The sequence below is a fragment of the Panulirus ornatus genome, chromosome 2 (assembly GCF_036320965.1).
Source record: "Panulirus ornatus isolate Po-2019 chromosome 2, ASM3632096v1, whole genome shotgun sequence".
Classification (NCBI taxonomy): domain Eukaryota; kingdom Metazoa; phylum Arthropoda; class Malacostraca; order Decapoda; family Palinuridae; genus Panulirus; species Panulirus ornatus.
The window spans coordinates 73,788,563-73,804,234 of record NC_092225.1 but is presented as its reverse complement, the minus strand read 5'-3'; positions in this window follow the sequence as shown (position 1 = coordinate 73,804,234).

Genomic DNA, 15,672 nt, shown 5'->3' with positions numbered 1-15,672 from the left:
CTAAGGTGAAGATTTGTATGGGTTTTCAGAAAAGAAGAGTGAATGTTGGGGTGAAGAGGGTGGTGAGAGTAAGTGAGCTTGAGAAGGAGACCTGTGTGAGGAAGTACCAGGAGAGACTGAGTACAGAATGGAAAAAGGTGAGAACAATGGAAGTAACGGGAGTGGGGGAGGAATGGGATGTATTTAGGGAATCAGTGATGGATTGCGCAAAAGATGCTTGTGGGATGAGAAGAGTGGGAGGTGGGTTGATTAGAAAGGGTAGTGAGTGGTGGGATGAAGAAGTAAGAGTATTAGTGAAAGAGAAGAGAGAGGCATTTGGACGATTTTTGCAGGGAAAAAATGCAATTGAGTGGGAGATGTATAAAAGAAAGAGACAGGTCAAGAGAAAGGTGCAAGAGGTGAAAAAAAGGGCAAATGAGAGTTGGGGTGAGAGAGTATCATTAAATTTTAGGGAGAATAAAAAGATGTTCTGGAAGGAGGTAAATAAAGTGCGTAAGACAAGGGAGCAAATGGGAACTTCAGTGAAGGGCGCAAATGGGGAGGTGATAACAAGTCGTGGTGATGTGAGAAGGAGATGGAGTGAGTATTTTGAAGGTTTGTTGAATGTGTTTGATGATAGAGTGGCAGATATAGGGTGTTTTGGTCGAGGTGGTGTGCAAAGTGAGAGGGTTAGGGAAAATGAGTTGGTAAACAGAGAAGAGGTAGTGAAAGCTTTGCGGAAGATGAAAGCCGGCAAGGCAGCAGGTTTGGATGGTATTGCAGTGGAATTTATTAAAAAAGGGGGTGACTGTATTGTTGACTGGTTGGTAAGGTTATTTAATGTATGTATGACTCATGGTGAGGTGCCTGAGGATTGGCGGAATGCGTGCATAGTGCCATTGTACAAAGGCAAAGGGGATAAGAGTGAGTGCTCAAATTACAGAGGTATAAGTTTGTTGAGTATTCCTGGTAAATTATATGGGAGGGTATTGACTGAGAGGGTGAAGGCATGTACAGAGCATCAGATTGGGGAAGAGCAGTGTGGTTTCAGAAGTGGTAGAGGATGTGTGGATCAGGTGTTTGCTTTGAAGAATGTATGTGAGAAATACTTAGAAAAGCAAATGGATTTGTATGTAGCATTTATGGATCTGGAGAAGGCATATGATAGAGTTGATAGAGATGCTCTGTGGAAGGTATTAAGAATATATGGTGTGGGAGGAAAGTTGTTAGAAGCAGTGAAAAGTTTTTATCGAGGATGTAAGGCATGTGTACGTGTAGGAAGAGAGGAAAGTGATTGGTTCTCAGTGAATGTAGGTTTGCGGCAGGGGTGTGTGATGTCTCCATGGTTGTTTAATTTGTTTATGGATGGGGTTGTTAGGGAGGTAAATGCAAGAGTTTTGGAAAGAGGGGCAAGTATGAAGTCTGTTGGGGATGAGAGAGCTTGGAAGTGAGTCAGTTGTTGTTCGCTGATGATACAGCGCTGGTGGCTGATTCATGTGAGAAACTGCAGAAGCTGGTGACTGAGTTTGGAAAAGTGTGTGGAAGAAGAAAGTTAAGAGTAAATGTGAATAAGAGCAAGGTTATTAGGTACAGTAGGGTTGAGGGTCAAGTCAATTGGGAGGTGAGTTTGAATGGAGAAAAACTGGAGGAAGTGAAGTGTTTTAGATATCTGGGAGTGGATCTGGCAGCGGATGGAACCATGAAAGCGGAAGTGGATCATAGGGTGAAGGAGGGGGCGAAAATCCTGGGGGCCTTGAAAAATGTGTGGAAGTCGAGAACATTATCTCGGAAAGCAAAAATGGGTATGTTTGAAGGAATAGTGGTTCCAACAATGTTGTATGGTTGCGAGGCGTGGGCTATGGATAGAGTTGTGCGCAGGAGGATGGATGTGCTGGAAATGAGATGTTTGAGGACAATGTGTGGTGTGAGGTGGTTTGATCGAGTGAGTAACGTAAGGGTAAGAGAGATGTGTGGAAATAAAAAGAGCGTGGTTGAGAGAGCAGAAGAGGGTGTTTTGAAGTGGTTTGGGCACATGGAGAGGATGAGTGAGGAAAGATTGACCAAGAGGATATATGTGTCGGAGGTGGAGGGAGCAAGGAGAAGAGGGAGACCAAATTGGAGGTGGAAAGATGGAGTGAAAAAGATTTTGTGTGATCGGGGCCTGAACATGCAGGAGGGTGAAAGGAGGGCAAGGAATAGAGTGAATTGGAGCGATGTGGTATACCGGGGTTGACGTGCTGTCAGTGGATTGAATCAAGGCATGTGAAGCGTCTGGGATAAACCATGGAAAGCTGTGTAGGTATGTATATTTGCGTGTGTGGACGTATGTATATACATGTGTATGGGGGGGGGGTTGGGCCATTTCTTTCGTCTGTTTCCTTGCGCTACCTCGCAAACGCGGGAGACAGCGACAAAGTATAAAAAAAAAAAAAAAAAAAAAAAAATATATATATATATATATATATATATATATATATGAAAAAATGAAAAAAAAACGAGAGGGGAGTATTTCCAGCCCCCTGCTCCCTCCCCTTTTAGTCGCCTTCTACGACACGCAGGGAATACGTGGGAAGTATTTTTTTTTTTTTTTTTTTTTTCATTTTCCAAAAGAAGGAACAGAGGGGGCCAGGTGAGGATATTCCAAAAAAGGCCAGGTCCTCTGTTCTTAATGCTACCTCGCTAACGCGGGAAATGGCGAATAGTTTAAAAGAAAGAGATATATATATATATATATATATATATATATATATATATATTATCTATATTTCTTATTATACTTAATCACCGTCTCCTGTGTTAGCAAGGTAGCGCAAAGAAACAGATGAAAGAATGGCACAACCCACCCACATACACGTATACATACATAAACACCCACAAACGCATGCACATATACATACCTATACATTTCAACATATACATACTTATACATTTCAACATTAATATACTTTATACTTTGTCGCTGTCTCCCGCGTTAGTGAGGTAGCACAAGGAAACAGACGAAAGAATGGCCTAACCCTTCCACATACACATGTATATACATACATGTCCACACATGTACATATACATACCTATACATCTCAATGTATACATATATATACACACACAGACATATACATATATACACATGTACATAATTCATACTGTCTGCCCTTATTCATTCCCGTCACCACCCTGCCACACATGAAATGAAAACCTCCTCCTCCCGCATGTGTGCGAGGTAGTGCTAGGAAAGACAACAAAGGCCACATTCGTTCACACTCAGTCTCTAGCTGTCATGTATAATGCACTGAAACCACAGCTCCCTTTCCACATCCAGGCCCTACAGAACTTTCCATGGTTTACCCCAGACACTTCACATGCCCTGGTTCTTACATATACATACATATACATAAACAGACATATACATGTATACACATGTACATATTCATACTTGCTGCCTTTATCTATTACCATTGCAATCCTGCCACACATCAAATATTCCCCCCCCCCCCCCCCCCCCCCCCCCCCGGAATGGGGTAACACTAGGAAAAGACAAAATAGGCCATATTCGTTCGCACTCAGTCTCTGGCTGTCATGTGTAATGCACTGAAACCACAGCTCCCTTTCCAAATCCAGTCCCCATAAAACTTTCCATAGTTTACTCCAGATGCTACATATGCCCAGGTTCAATCCACTGACAGCTTGTCCACTCCAGTATACCACATAGTTCCAATCACTCTATTCCTTGCATAACTTTCATCCTTCTGTATGCTCAGGCCCTGATCACTGAAAATCATTTTCACTCCATCCTTCCACCTCCTATTTGGTCTCCCACTTCTCCTCATTCCCTCTACCTCTGACACATACATCCTCTTTGTCAATCTTTCCTTACTCATTCTCTCCATGTAACCAAACCATTTCAACACACCATCTTTTGCTCTCTCAACCAAACTCTTTTTATTACCACGCATCTCTCATACCCTTTCATTACTTACTTGATCAAACATTTCATTTCCAACACATCCACCCTCCTCCACACAACCCTATCTATAGCCCATGCCTCGCAGCATTATAGATTTGTTGGAACCACTAGTCCTTCAAACATACCCGTTCTTGCTCTCCGAGATTTTGTTCTTGTCTTCCACACATTTTTTGACACTCCCAAAACCTTCGCCTCTCCCCCTTCACTTCCTTCAGCTTTCTCCATTTAAACTTACCTCCCAATTAACCCTACTGAACCTAGTAACCTTGATCTTATTCACATTTAATCTCAGCTTTCTTCTTTCACACACTTTACTAAACTCAGTCACAAACTTCTGCAGTTTCTCACCCGAATCAGCTACCAGCGCTGCATCATCAGCAAACAACAACCGACTCACTTCCCAAGCCCTCTCATCCACAACAGACTGCATACTTGCCCCTCTTTCCAAAACTCTTGCATTCACCTCCCTAACCCCCACCAATAAACAAATTAAACAACCATGGAGACATCACGCATCCCTGCTGCAAACCGACAGTCACTGGGAACCAATTGCTTTCCTCTCTTCCTACTCATACACATGTCTTACATCCTTGGTAAAAACTTTTCACTGCTTCTAGCAACTTACCTTCCACACCATATACTCTCAATACCTTCCACAGAAAGAAAGCTGAGAGTAAATGTGAATAAGAGCAAGGTTATTAGGTACAGTAGGGTTGAGGGACAAGTCAACTGGGAGGTAGGTTTGAATGGAGAAAAACTGGAGGAAGTGAAGTGTTTTAGATATCTGGGAGTGGATTTGGCAGCGGATGGAACCATGGAAGCGGAAGTGAATCATAGGGTGGGGGAGGGGGCGAAAGTTCTGGGAACCTTGAAGAATGAGTGGAAGTCAAGAACATTATCTCGGAAAGCAGAAATGGGTATGTTTGAAGGAATAATGGTTCCAACAATGTTATATGGTTGTGAGGCATGGGCTATGTATAGAGTTATGTGGAGGAGGGTGGATGTGCTGGAAATGAGATGTTTGAGGACAATATGTGGTGTGAGATGGTTTGATCGACTAAGTAATAATTGGGTTAGAGAGATGTGTGAATAATAAAAAGAGTGTGGTTGAGAGAGCAGAAGAGGGTGTTGTGAAATGGTTTGGTCACATGGAGAGAATAAGCGAGGAAAGATTGACCAAAAGTATATATGTGTCAGAGGTGGAGAGAACGTGGAGAAGTGGGAGACCAAATTGGAGGTGGAAAGATGGAGTGAAAAAGATTTTGAGTAACCGGGGCCTGAACATGCAGGAGGGTGAAAGGCGTGCAAGGAATAAAGTGAATTGGAACGATGTGGTATACCAGGGTTGACGTGCTGTCAATGGATTGAACCAGGGCATGTGAAGCATCTGGGGTAAACCATGGAAAGCTCTGTGGGGCCTGGATATGGAAAGGGAGCTGTGGTTTCAGTGCATTATTACACGACAGCTAGAGACTGAATGTGAATGAATGTGGCCTTTGTTGTCTTTTCCTAGCGCTATCTCGTGCACATGAGGGGGAGGGGGCTGTTATTTCATGTGTGGCAGGGTGGCAATGGGAATGAATAAAGGCAGAGAGTATGAATTATGTACATGTGTATATATGTATATGTCTGTGTGTTCTTTTTTTTTTTTTTTTTTTTTGCTTTGTCGCTGTCTCCCGCGTTTGCGAGGTAGCGCAAGGAAACAGACAAAAGAAATGGCCCAACCCACCCCCATACACATGTACATATATACGTCCACACACGCAAATATACATACCTACACAGCTTTCCATGGTTTACCCCAGACGCTTCACATGCCCCGATTCAATCCACTGACAGCACATCAACCCCGGTATACCACATCGCTCCAATTCACTCTATTCCTTGCCCTCCTTTCACCCTCCTGCATGTTCAGGCCCCGATCACACAAAATCTTTTTCACTCCATCTTTCCACCTCCAATTTGGTCTCCCTCTTCTCCTCGTTCACTCCACCTCCGACACATATATCCTCTTGGTCAATCTTTCCTCACTCATTCTCTCCATGTGACCAAACCATTTCAAAACACCCTCTTCTGCTCTCTCAACCACGCTCTTTTTATTTCCACACATCTCTCTTACCCTTACGTTACTTACTCGATCAAACCACCTCACACCACACATTGTCCTCAAACATCTCATTTCCAGCACATCCATCCTCCTGCGCACAACTCTATCCATAGCCCACGCCTCGCAACCATACAACATTGTTGGAACCACTATTCCTTCAAACATACCCATTTTTGCTTTCCGAGATAATGTTCTCGACTTCCACACATTCTTCAAGGCTCCCAGAATTTTCGCCCCCTCCCCCACCCTATGATCCACTTCCACTTCCATGGTTCCATCCGCTGCCAGATCCACTCCCAGATATCTAAAACACTTTACTTCCTCCAGTTTTTCTCCATTCAAACTCACCTCCCAATTGACTTGACCCTCAACCCTACTGTACCTAATAACCTTGCTCTTATTCACATTTACTCTCAACTTTCTTCTTTCACACACTTTACCAAACTCAGTCACCAGCTTCTGCAGTTTCTCACATGAATCAGCCACCAGCGCTGTATCATCAGCGAACAACAACTGACTCACTTCCCAAGCTCTCTCATCCCCAACAGACTTCATACTTGCCCCTCTTTCCAAAACTCTTGCATTCATCTCCCTAACAACCCCATCCATAAACAAATTAAACAACCATGGAGACATCACACACCCCTGCCGCAAACCTACATTCACTGAGAACCAATCACTTTCCTCTCTTCCTACACGTACACATGCCTTACATCCTCGATAAAAACTTTTCACTGCTTCTAACAACTTGCCTCCCACACCATATATTCTTAATACCTTCCACAGAGCATCTCTATCAACTCTATCATATGCCTTCTCCAGATCCATAAATGCTACATACAAATCTATTTGCTTTTCTAAGTATTTCTCACATACATTCTTCAAAGCAAAGGGTATATATAATTGTATACATTGAGATGTATAGATATGTATATTTACGTGTGTGGACGTGTATGTATATACATGTGTATGTGGGTGGGTAGGGCAATTTCTTTCGTTTGTTTCTGTGCTCTACCTCGCTAACACGGGAGACAGCGACAAAGCAAAATAAAATAAATAACCTTCCACAGAGCATCTCTATCAACCCTATCACATGCCTTCTCCAGATCCATAAATGCTACATACAAATCCATCTGTTTTACTAAGTATTTCTCACATACATTCTTCAAAGCAAACACCTGATCCACACATCCTCTACCACTTCTGAAACCACACTTCTCTTGCCCACTCTGATGCGCTGTACATGCCTTTACCCTCTCAATCAATACCCTCCCATGTAATTTCCCAGGAACACTCAATAAACTTATACCTCTGTAATTTAAACATTGACCTTTATCCCCTTTGCCTTTGTACAATGGCTTTATGAATGCATTCCATCAATCTTCAGGCACTTCACCATGAGCCATACATACATTGAGTATCCTCACCAACCAGTCAACAACGCAGTCACCCCCTTTTTTAATAAATTCCACTGCAATACCATCCAAACCAGCTGCTTCCCAGCTTTCATCTTCCGCAAAGCTTTCACTACCTCTTCTCTGTTTACCAAATCATTCTCCCTGACCCTCTCACTACACGCATCACCTCAACCAAAACACCCTATATCTGCCACTCTATCATATAACACATTCAACAAACCTTCAAAATACTCACTCCATCTCCTTCATCATCACCACTACTTGTTATTACCTCCCCATTAGCCCCCTTCACCAATGCTTCCATTTTTAGGGAAGCAGTGATGGTTTGCGGAAAAGATGCTTGTGGCATGAGAAGCGTGGGAGGTGGGCAGATTAGAATGGGTGGTGAGAGGTGGGATGAAGAGATAAGATTGTTAGTGAAAGGGAAGAGAGGCATTTGGACGATTTTTGCAGGGAAATAGTGTAAATGACTGGGAGATGTATAAAAGAAAGAGGCAGGAGGTCAAGAGAAAGGTGTAAGAGGTGAAAAAGAGGGCAAATGAGAGTCGGGGTGAGAGAGCATCATTAAATTTTAAGGAGAATAAAATGATGTTTTGGAAGGAGGTAAATAAAGTGTGTAAGACAAGATATATAAATACACACACATATATATATTTTATTTATTTTGCTTTGTCGCTGTCTCCCGCGTTAGCGAGGTAGCGCAAGGAAACACATGAAAGAAATGGCCCAACCCACCCACATACACATATATATACATACATGTTCACCCACACAAATATACATACCTATACATCTCAATGTACACATATATATATACACACACAGACATATACATATATACACATGTACATAATTCATACTGTCTGCCTTTATTCATTCCATCGCCACCCCGCCACACATGGAATAACAACCCCCCTCCCCCCTTATATGTGCGAGGTAGCGCTAGGGAAAGACAACAAAGGCCCCATTTGTTCACACTCAGTCTCTAGCTGTCATGTAATAATGCACCAAAACCACAGCTCCCTTTCCACATCCAGGCCCCACAGAACTTTCCATGATTTACCCCAGATGCTTCACACGCCCTGATTCAATCCACTGACAGCACGTCGATCCCGGTATACCACATCAATCCAATTCACTATTCCTAGCCCGCCTTTCACCCTCCTGCATGTTCAGGCCCCGATCACTCAAAGTCTTTTTCACTCCATCTTTCCACCTCCAATTTGGTCTCCCACTTCTCCTCGTTCCCTCCGCCTCCGACACATATATCCTCTTGGTCAATCTTTCCTCACTCATTCTCTCCATGTGACCAAACCATTTCAAAACACCCTCTTCTGCTCTCTCAACCACGCTCTTTTTATTTCCACACATCTCTCTTACCCTTACATTACTTACTCGATCAAACCATCTCACACCACATATTGTCCTCAAACATCTCATTTCCAGCACATCCACCCTCCTGCGCACAACTCTATCCATAGCCCACGCCTCGCAACCATACAACATTGTTGGAACCACTATTCCTTCAAACATACTCATTTTTGCTTTCCGAGATAATGTTCTCGACTTCCACACATTCTTCAAGGCTCCCAGGATTTTTGCCCCCTCCCCCACCCTATGATTCACTTCCACTTCCATGGTTCCATCCGCTGCCAGATCCACTCCTAGATATCTAAAACCCTTTACTTCCTCCAGTTTTTCTCCATTCAAACTTACCTCCCAATTGACTTGACCCTAAACCCTACTGTACCTAAGAACCTTACTCTTATTCACATTTACTCTCAGCTTTATTCTTTCACACACTTTACCAAACTCAGTCACCAGCTTCTGCAGTTTCTCACATGAATCAGCCACCAGCGCTGTATCATCAGCGAACAACAACTGACTCACTTCCCAAGCTCTCTCATCCACAACAGACTTCATACTTGCCCCTCTTTCCAAAACTTTTGCATTCACCTCCCTAACAACCCCATCCATAAACAAATTAAACAACCATGGAGACATCACCCACCCCTGCCACAAACCTTCAGTCACTGAGAACCAATCACTTTCCTCTCTTCCTACACGTACACATGCCTTACATCCTCGATAAAAACTTTTCACTGCTTCTAACAACTTGCCTCCCACACCATATATCCTTAATACCTTCCACAGAGCATCTCTATCAACTCTATCATATGCCTTCTCCAGATCCATAAATGCTACATACAAATCCATTTGCTTTTCTAAGTATTTCTCACATACATTCTTCAAAGCAAACACCTGATCCACACATCCTCTACCACTTCTGAAACCACACTGCTCTTCCCCAATCTGATGCTCTGTACATGCCTTCACCCTCTCAATCAATACCCTCCCATATAATTTACCAGGAATACTCAACAAACTTATACCTCTGTTAATTTGAGCACTCACTCTTATCCCCTTTGCCTTTGTACAATGGCACTATGCAAGCATTCTGCCAATTCTCAGGCACCTCACCATGAATCATACATACATTAAATAACCTTACCAACCAGTCAACAATACAGTCACCCCCTTTTTTAATAAATTCCACTGCAATACCATCCAAACCTGCTGCCTTGCCGGCTTTCATCTTCCACAAAGCTTTTACTACCTCTTCTCTGTTTACTAAATCATTTACCCTAACCCTCTCACTTTGCACACCACCTTGACCAAAACACCCTATATCTGCCACTCTATCATCAAACACATTCAACAAACCTTCAAAATACTCACTCCATCTCCTTCTCACATCACCAGTACTTGTTATCACCTCCCCATTAGCTCCCTTCACTGAAGTTCCCATTTGTTCCCTTGTCTTACGCACTTCCTAAACATCTTTTCATTCTCCCTAAAATTTAATGATATTCTCTCTCACATATATATATATATATATATATATATATATATATATATATATATATATATATATATATTCTATCCATCTATCATACTTTGTCGCTGTCTCCCGCCTTAGTGAGGTAGCGCAAGGAAACAGACAAAAGAATGGCCCAACCCACCCACATACACATGTATATATATACACATCCACACACGCACATATACATCTCAACGTATACATATATATACACACACAGACATATACATATATATACACATGCACATAATTCATACTGTCTGCCCTTATTCATTCCTGTCACCACACTGCCACACATGAAATAAGAACCCCCTCCCCCCACATGATACATACTAAATATACGTAGGCAGTAGCATGTTGGCTCTTTTGGCAGAGATATTAACCTGAGTTACCACTAGTAAAGAAAGAATCCAGTTGTAAGCAATTTTCCCTAAAGACATTTCTATTAACAGTTAAATTTTGAAAGGGCACCTGCCCAGACATTGCATGCTCCTTGGATATAAGAGGCCTGGCAGAAAAGTGAGTCATCCACAGGATAGAATGAATTGCAATGGCATGGGATAAAGTTAACACGAATGATGCAGCATAATAAGGTTGACGTGACCTCAATGGACCGAATCAAAGCATGTGAATGTCCAAGGTAAACATGGAAAGCTCTATGTGGCCTGGTTGTCAATAGGGAGCAGTGGTTTCAATGCATTACACATGACAGATAGAGAACGGATGTGACCAAAAGTGGCCTTTCTACATCTGTTCCTGGCACTAACTTGCTAGACCAGGAAAGGGCAACATGGGAAACAAAGATAAATATATATATATGTATATATATATATATATATATATATATATATATATATATATATATATATATATATATATATCGCAACCTCGCTAATGCGGGAGATGGCGAATAGTATGAAAGAAAAATATATATATATATATATATATATATATATATATATATTTAGTGACAAAGTATAAAAAAAAAAAAAAAAAAAAATATATATATTTTTTTTGCTTTGTCGCTGTCTCCCGCGTTTGTGAGGTAGCGCAAGGAAACAGACAAAAGAAATGGCCCAACCCACCCCCATACACATGTATATACATACACGTCCACACACGCAAATATACATACCTACACAGCTTTCCATGGTTTACCCCAGACACTTCACATGCCCTGATTCAATCCACTGACAGCACGTCAACCCCGGTATACCACATCAATCCAATTCACTCTATTCCTTGCCCTCCTTTCACCCTCCTGCATGTTCAGGCCCCGATCACACAAAATCTTTTTCACTCCATCTTTCCACCTCCAATTTGGTCTCCCACTTCTCCTCGTTCCCTCCACCTCCGACACATATATCCTCTTGGTCAATCTTTCCTCACTCATTCTCTCCATGTGCCCAAACCATTTCAAAACACCCTCTTCTGCTCTCTCAACCACACTCTTTTTATTTCCACACATCTCTCTTACCCTTACGTTACTTACTCGTTCAAACCACCTCACACCACACATTGTCCTCAAACATCTCATTTCCAGCACATCCATCCTCCTGCGCACAACTCTATCCATAGCCCACGCCTCGCAACCATACAACATTGTTGGAACCACTATTCCTTCAAACATACCCATTTTTGCTTTCCGAGATAATGTTCTCGACTTCCACACATTCTTCAAGGCTCCCAGGATTTTCGCCCCCTCCCCCACCCTATGATCCACTTCCGCTTCCATGGTTCCATCTGCTGCCAGATCCACTCCCAGATATCTAAAACACTTTACTTCCTCCAGTTTTTCTCCATTCAAACTTACCTCCCAATTGACTTGACCCTCAACCCTACTGTACCTAATAACCTTGCTCTTATTCACATTTACTCTTAACTTTCTTCTTCCACACACTTTACCAAACTCAGTCACCAGCTTCTGCAGTTTCTCACATGAATCAGCCACCAGCGCTGTATCATCAGCGAACAACAACTGACTCACTTCCGAAGCTGTCTCATCCCCAACAGACTTCATACTTGCCCCTCTTTCCAAAACTCTTGCATTCACCTCCCTAACAACCCCATCCATAAACAAATTAAACAACCATGGAGACATCACACACCCCTGCCGCAAACCTACATTCACTGAGAACCAATCACTTTCCTCTCTTCCTACACGTACACATGCCTTACATCCTCGATAAAAACTTTTCACTGCTTCTAACAACTTGCCTCCCACACCATATATTCTTAATACCTTCCACAGAGCATCTCTATCAACTCTATCATATGCCTTCTCCAGATCCATAAATGCTACATACAAATCCATTTGCTTTTCTAAGTATTTCTCACATACATTCTTCAAAGCAAACACCTGATCCACACATCCTCTATATATATTTACTTATTTATTTATTTTGCTTTGTCGCTGTCTCCCGCGTTAGCGAGGTAGCGCAAGGAAACAGACGAAAGAATGGCCCAACCCGCCCACATACACATGTATATACATACACGTCCACACACGCAAACATACATACCTATACATCTCAATGTAGACATATATATACACACACAGACATATACATATATACACATGTACACAATTCATACTGTCTGCCTTTATTTGTTCCCATCGCCACACATGGAATAACAAACCCCTTCCCCCTCATGTGTGCAAGGTAGCGCTAGGAAAAGACACCAAAGGCCCCATTCGTTCACACTCAGTCTCTAGCTGTCATGTAATAATGCACCGAAACCATATATATATATATATATATATATATATATATATATATATATATATATATATATATATATATATATATATATGAGAGTTGGGGTGAGAGAGTATCATTAAATTTTAGGGAGAATAAAAAGATGTTCTGGAAGGAGGTAAATAAAGTGCGTAAGACAAGGAAGCAAATGGGAACTTCAGTGAAGGGCGCAAATGGGGAGGTGATAACAAGTAGTGGTGATGTGAGAAGGAGATGGAGTGAGTATTTTGAAGGTTTGTTGAATGTGTTTGATGATAGAGTGGCAGATATAGGGTGTTTTGGTCAAGGTGGTGTGCAAAGTGAGAGGGTTAGGGAAAATGATTTGGTAAACAGAGAAGAGGTAGTAAAAGCTTTGCGGAAGATGAAAGCCGGCAAGGCAGCAGGTTTGGATGGTATTGCAGTGGAATTTATTAAAAAAGGGGGTGACTGTATTGTTGACTGGTTGGTAAGGTTATTTAATGTATGTATGACTCATGGTGAGGTGCCTGAGGATTGGCGGAATGCGTGCATAGTGCCATTGTACAAAGGCAAAGGGGATAAGAGTGAGTGCTCAAATTACAGAGGTATAAGTTTGTTGAGTATTCCTGGTAAATTATATGGGAGGATATTGATTGAGAGGGTGAAGGCATGTACAGAGCATCAGACTGGGGAAGAGCAGTGTGGTTTCAGAAGTGGTAGAGGATGTGTGGATCAGGTGTTTGCTTTGAAGAATGTATGTGAGAAATACTTAGAAAAGCAAATGGATTTGTATGTAGCATTTATGGATCTGGAGAAGGCATATGATAGAGTTGATAGAGATGCTCTGTGGAAGGTATTAAGAATATATGGTGTGGGAGGCAAGTTGTTAGAAGCAGTGAAAAGTTTTTATCGAGGATGTAAGGCATGTGTACGTGTAGGAAGAGAGGAAAGTGATTGGTTCTCAGTGAATGTAGGTTTGCGGCAGGGGTGTGTGATGTCTCCATGGTTGTTTAATTTGTTTATGGATGGGGTTGTTAGGGAGGTGAATGCAAGAGTTTTGGAAAGAGGGGCAAGTATGAAGTCTGTTGTGGATGAGAGAGCTTGGGAAGTGAGTCAGTTGTTGTTCGCTGATGATAAAGCACTGGTGGCTGATTCATGTGAGAAACTGCAGAAGCTGGTGACTGAGTTTGGTAAAGTGTGTGAATGAAGAAAGTTAAGAGTAAATGTGAATAAGAGCAAGGTTATTAGGTACAGTAGGGTTGAGGGTCAAATCAATTGGGAGGTGAGTTTGAATGGAGAAAAACTGGAGGAAGTGAAGTGTTTTAGATATCTGGGAGTGGATCTGGCAGCGGATGGAACCATGGAAGCGGAAGTGGATCATAGGGTGGGGGAGGGGGCGAAAATTCTGGGAGCCTTGAAGAATGTGTGGAAGTCGAGAACATTATCTCGGAAAGCAAAAATGGGTATGTTTGAAGGAATAGTGGTTCCAACAATGTTGTATGGTTGCGAGGCGTGGGCTATGGATAGAGTTGTGCGCAGGAGGATGGATGTGCTGGAAATGAGATGTTTGAGGACAATATGTGGTGTGAGGTGGTTTGACCGTGTAAGTAATGTAAGGGTAAGAGAGATGTGTGGAAATAAAAAGAGCGTGGTTGAGAGAGCAGAAGAGGGTGTTTTGAAATGGTTCGGGCACATGGAGAGAATGAGTGAGGAAAGATTGACCAAGAGAATATATGTGTCAGAGGTGGAGGGAACGAGGAGAAGAGGGAGACCAAATTGGAGGTGGAAAGATGGAGTGAAAAAGATTTTGTGTGATCGGGGCCTGAACATGCAGGAGGGTGAAAGGAGGGCAAGGAATAGAGTGAATTGGAGCGATGTGGTATACCGGGGTTGACGTGCTGTCAGTGGATTGAATCAAGGCATGTGAAGCGTCTGGGGTAAACCATGGAAAGCTGTGTAGGTATGTATATTTGCGTGTGTGGACGTATGTATATACATGTGTATGGGGGTGGGTTGGGCCATTTCTTTTGTCTGTTTCCTTGCGCTACCTCGCAAACGCGGGAGACAGCGACAAAGCAAAAAAAAAAAGAAAAAAAAAATATATATATATATATATATATATATATATATATATATATTATCCCTGGGGATAGGGGATTAAGAATACTTCCCACGTATTCCCTGCGTGTCGTAGAAGGCGACTAAAAGGGGAGGGAGCGGAGGGCTGGAAATCCTCCCCTCTCATTTTTTTTTTAATTTTCCAAAAGAAGGAATAGAGGGGGCCAGGTAAGGATATTCCAAAAAAGGCCCAGTCCTCTGTTCTTAACGCTACCTCGCTAACGCGGGAAATGGCGAATAGTTTAAAAGAAAAAAGATATATATATATATATATATATATATATATATATATATATATATATATATATATATACTTATATTTTTTTCTTTAACCTCGCTGCTGTTTCCATGATTAGTGCGGTAGTGCTAGGAAGAAAGGCCACCTTTATTTATTCATAATTACCCCAGGACCTAGAGTATTGGTGCTACTTAGGACCTTTATTTTGGCTCTTGCAGTGAATGGGAGTATGGTCTCTTTGAGAAAGTCCTTG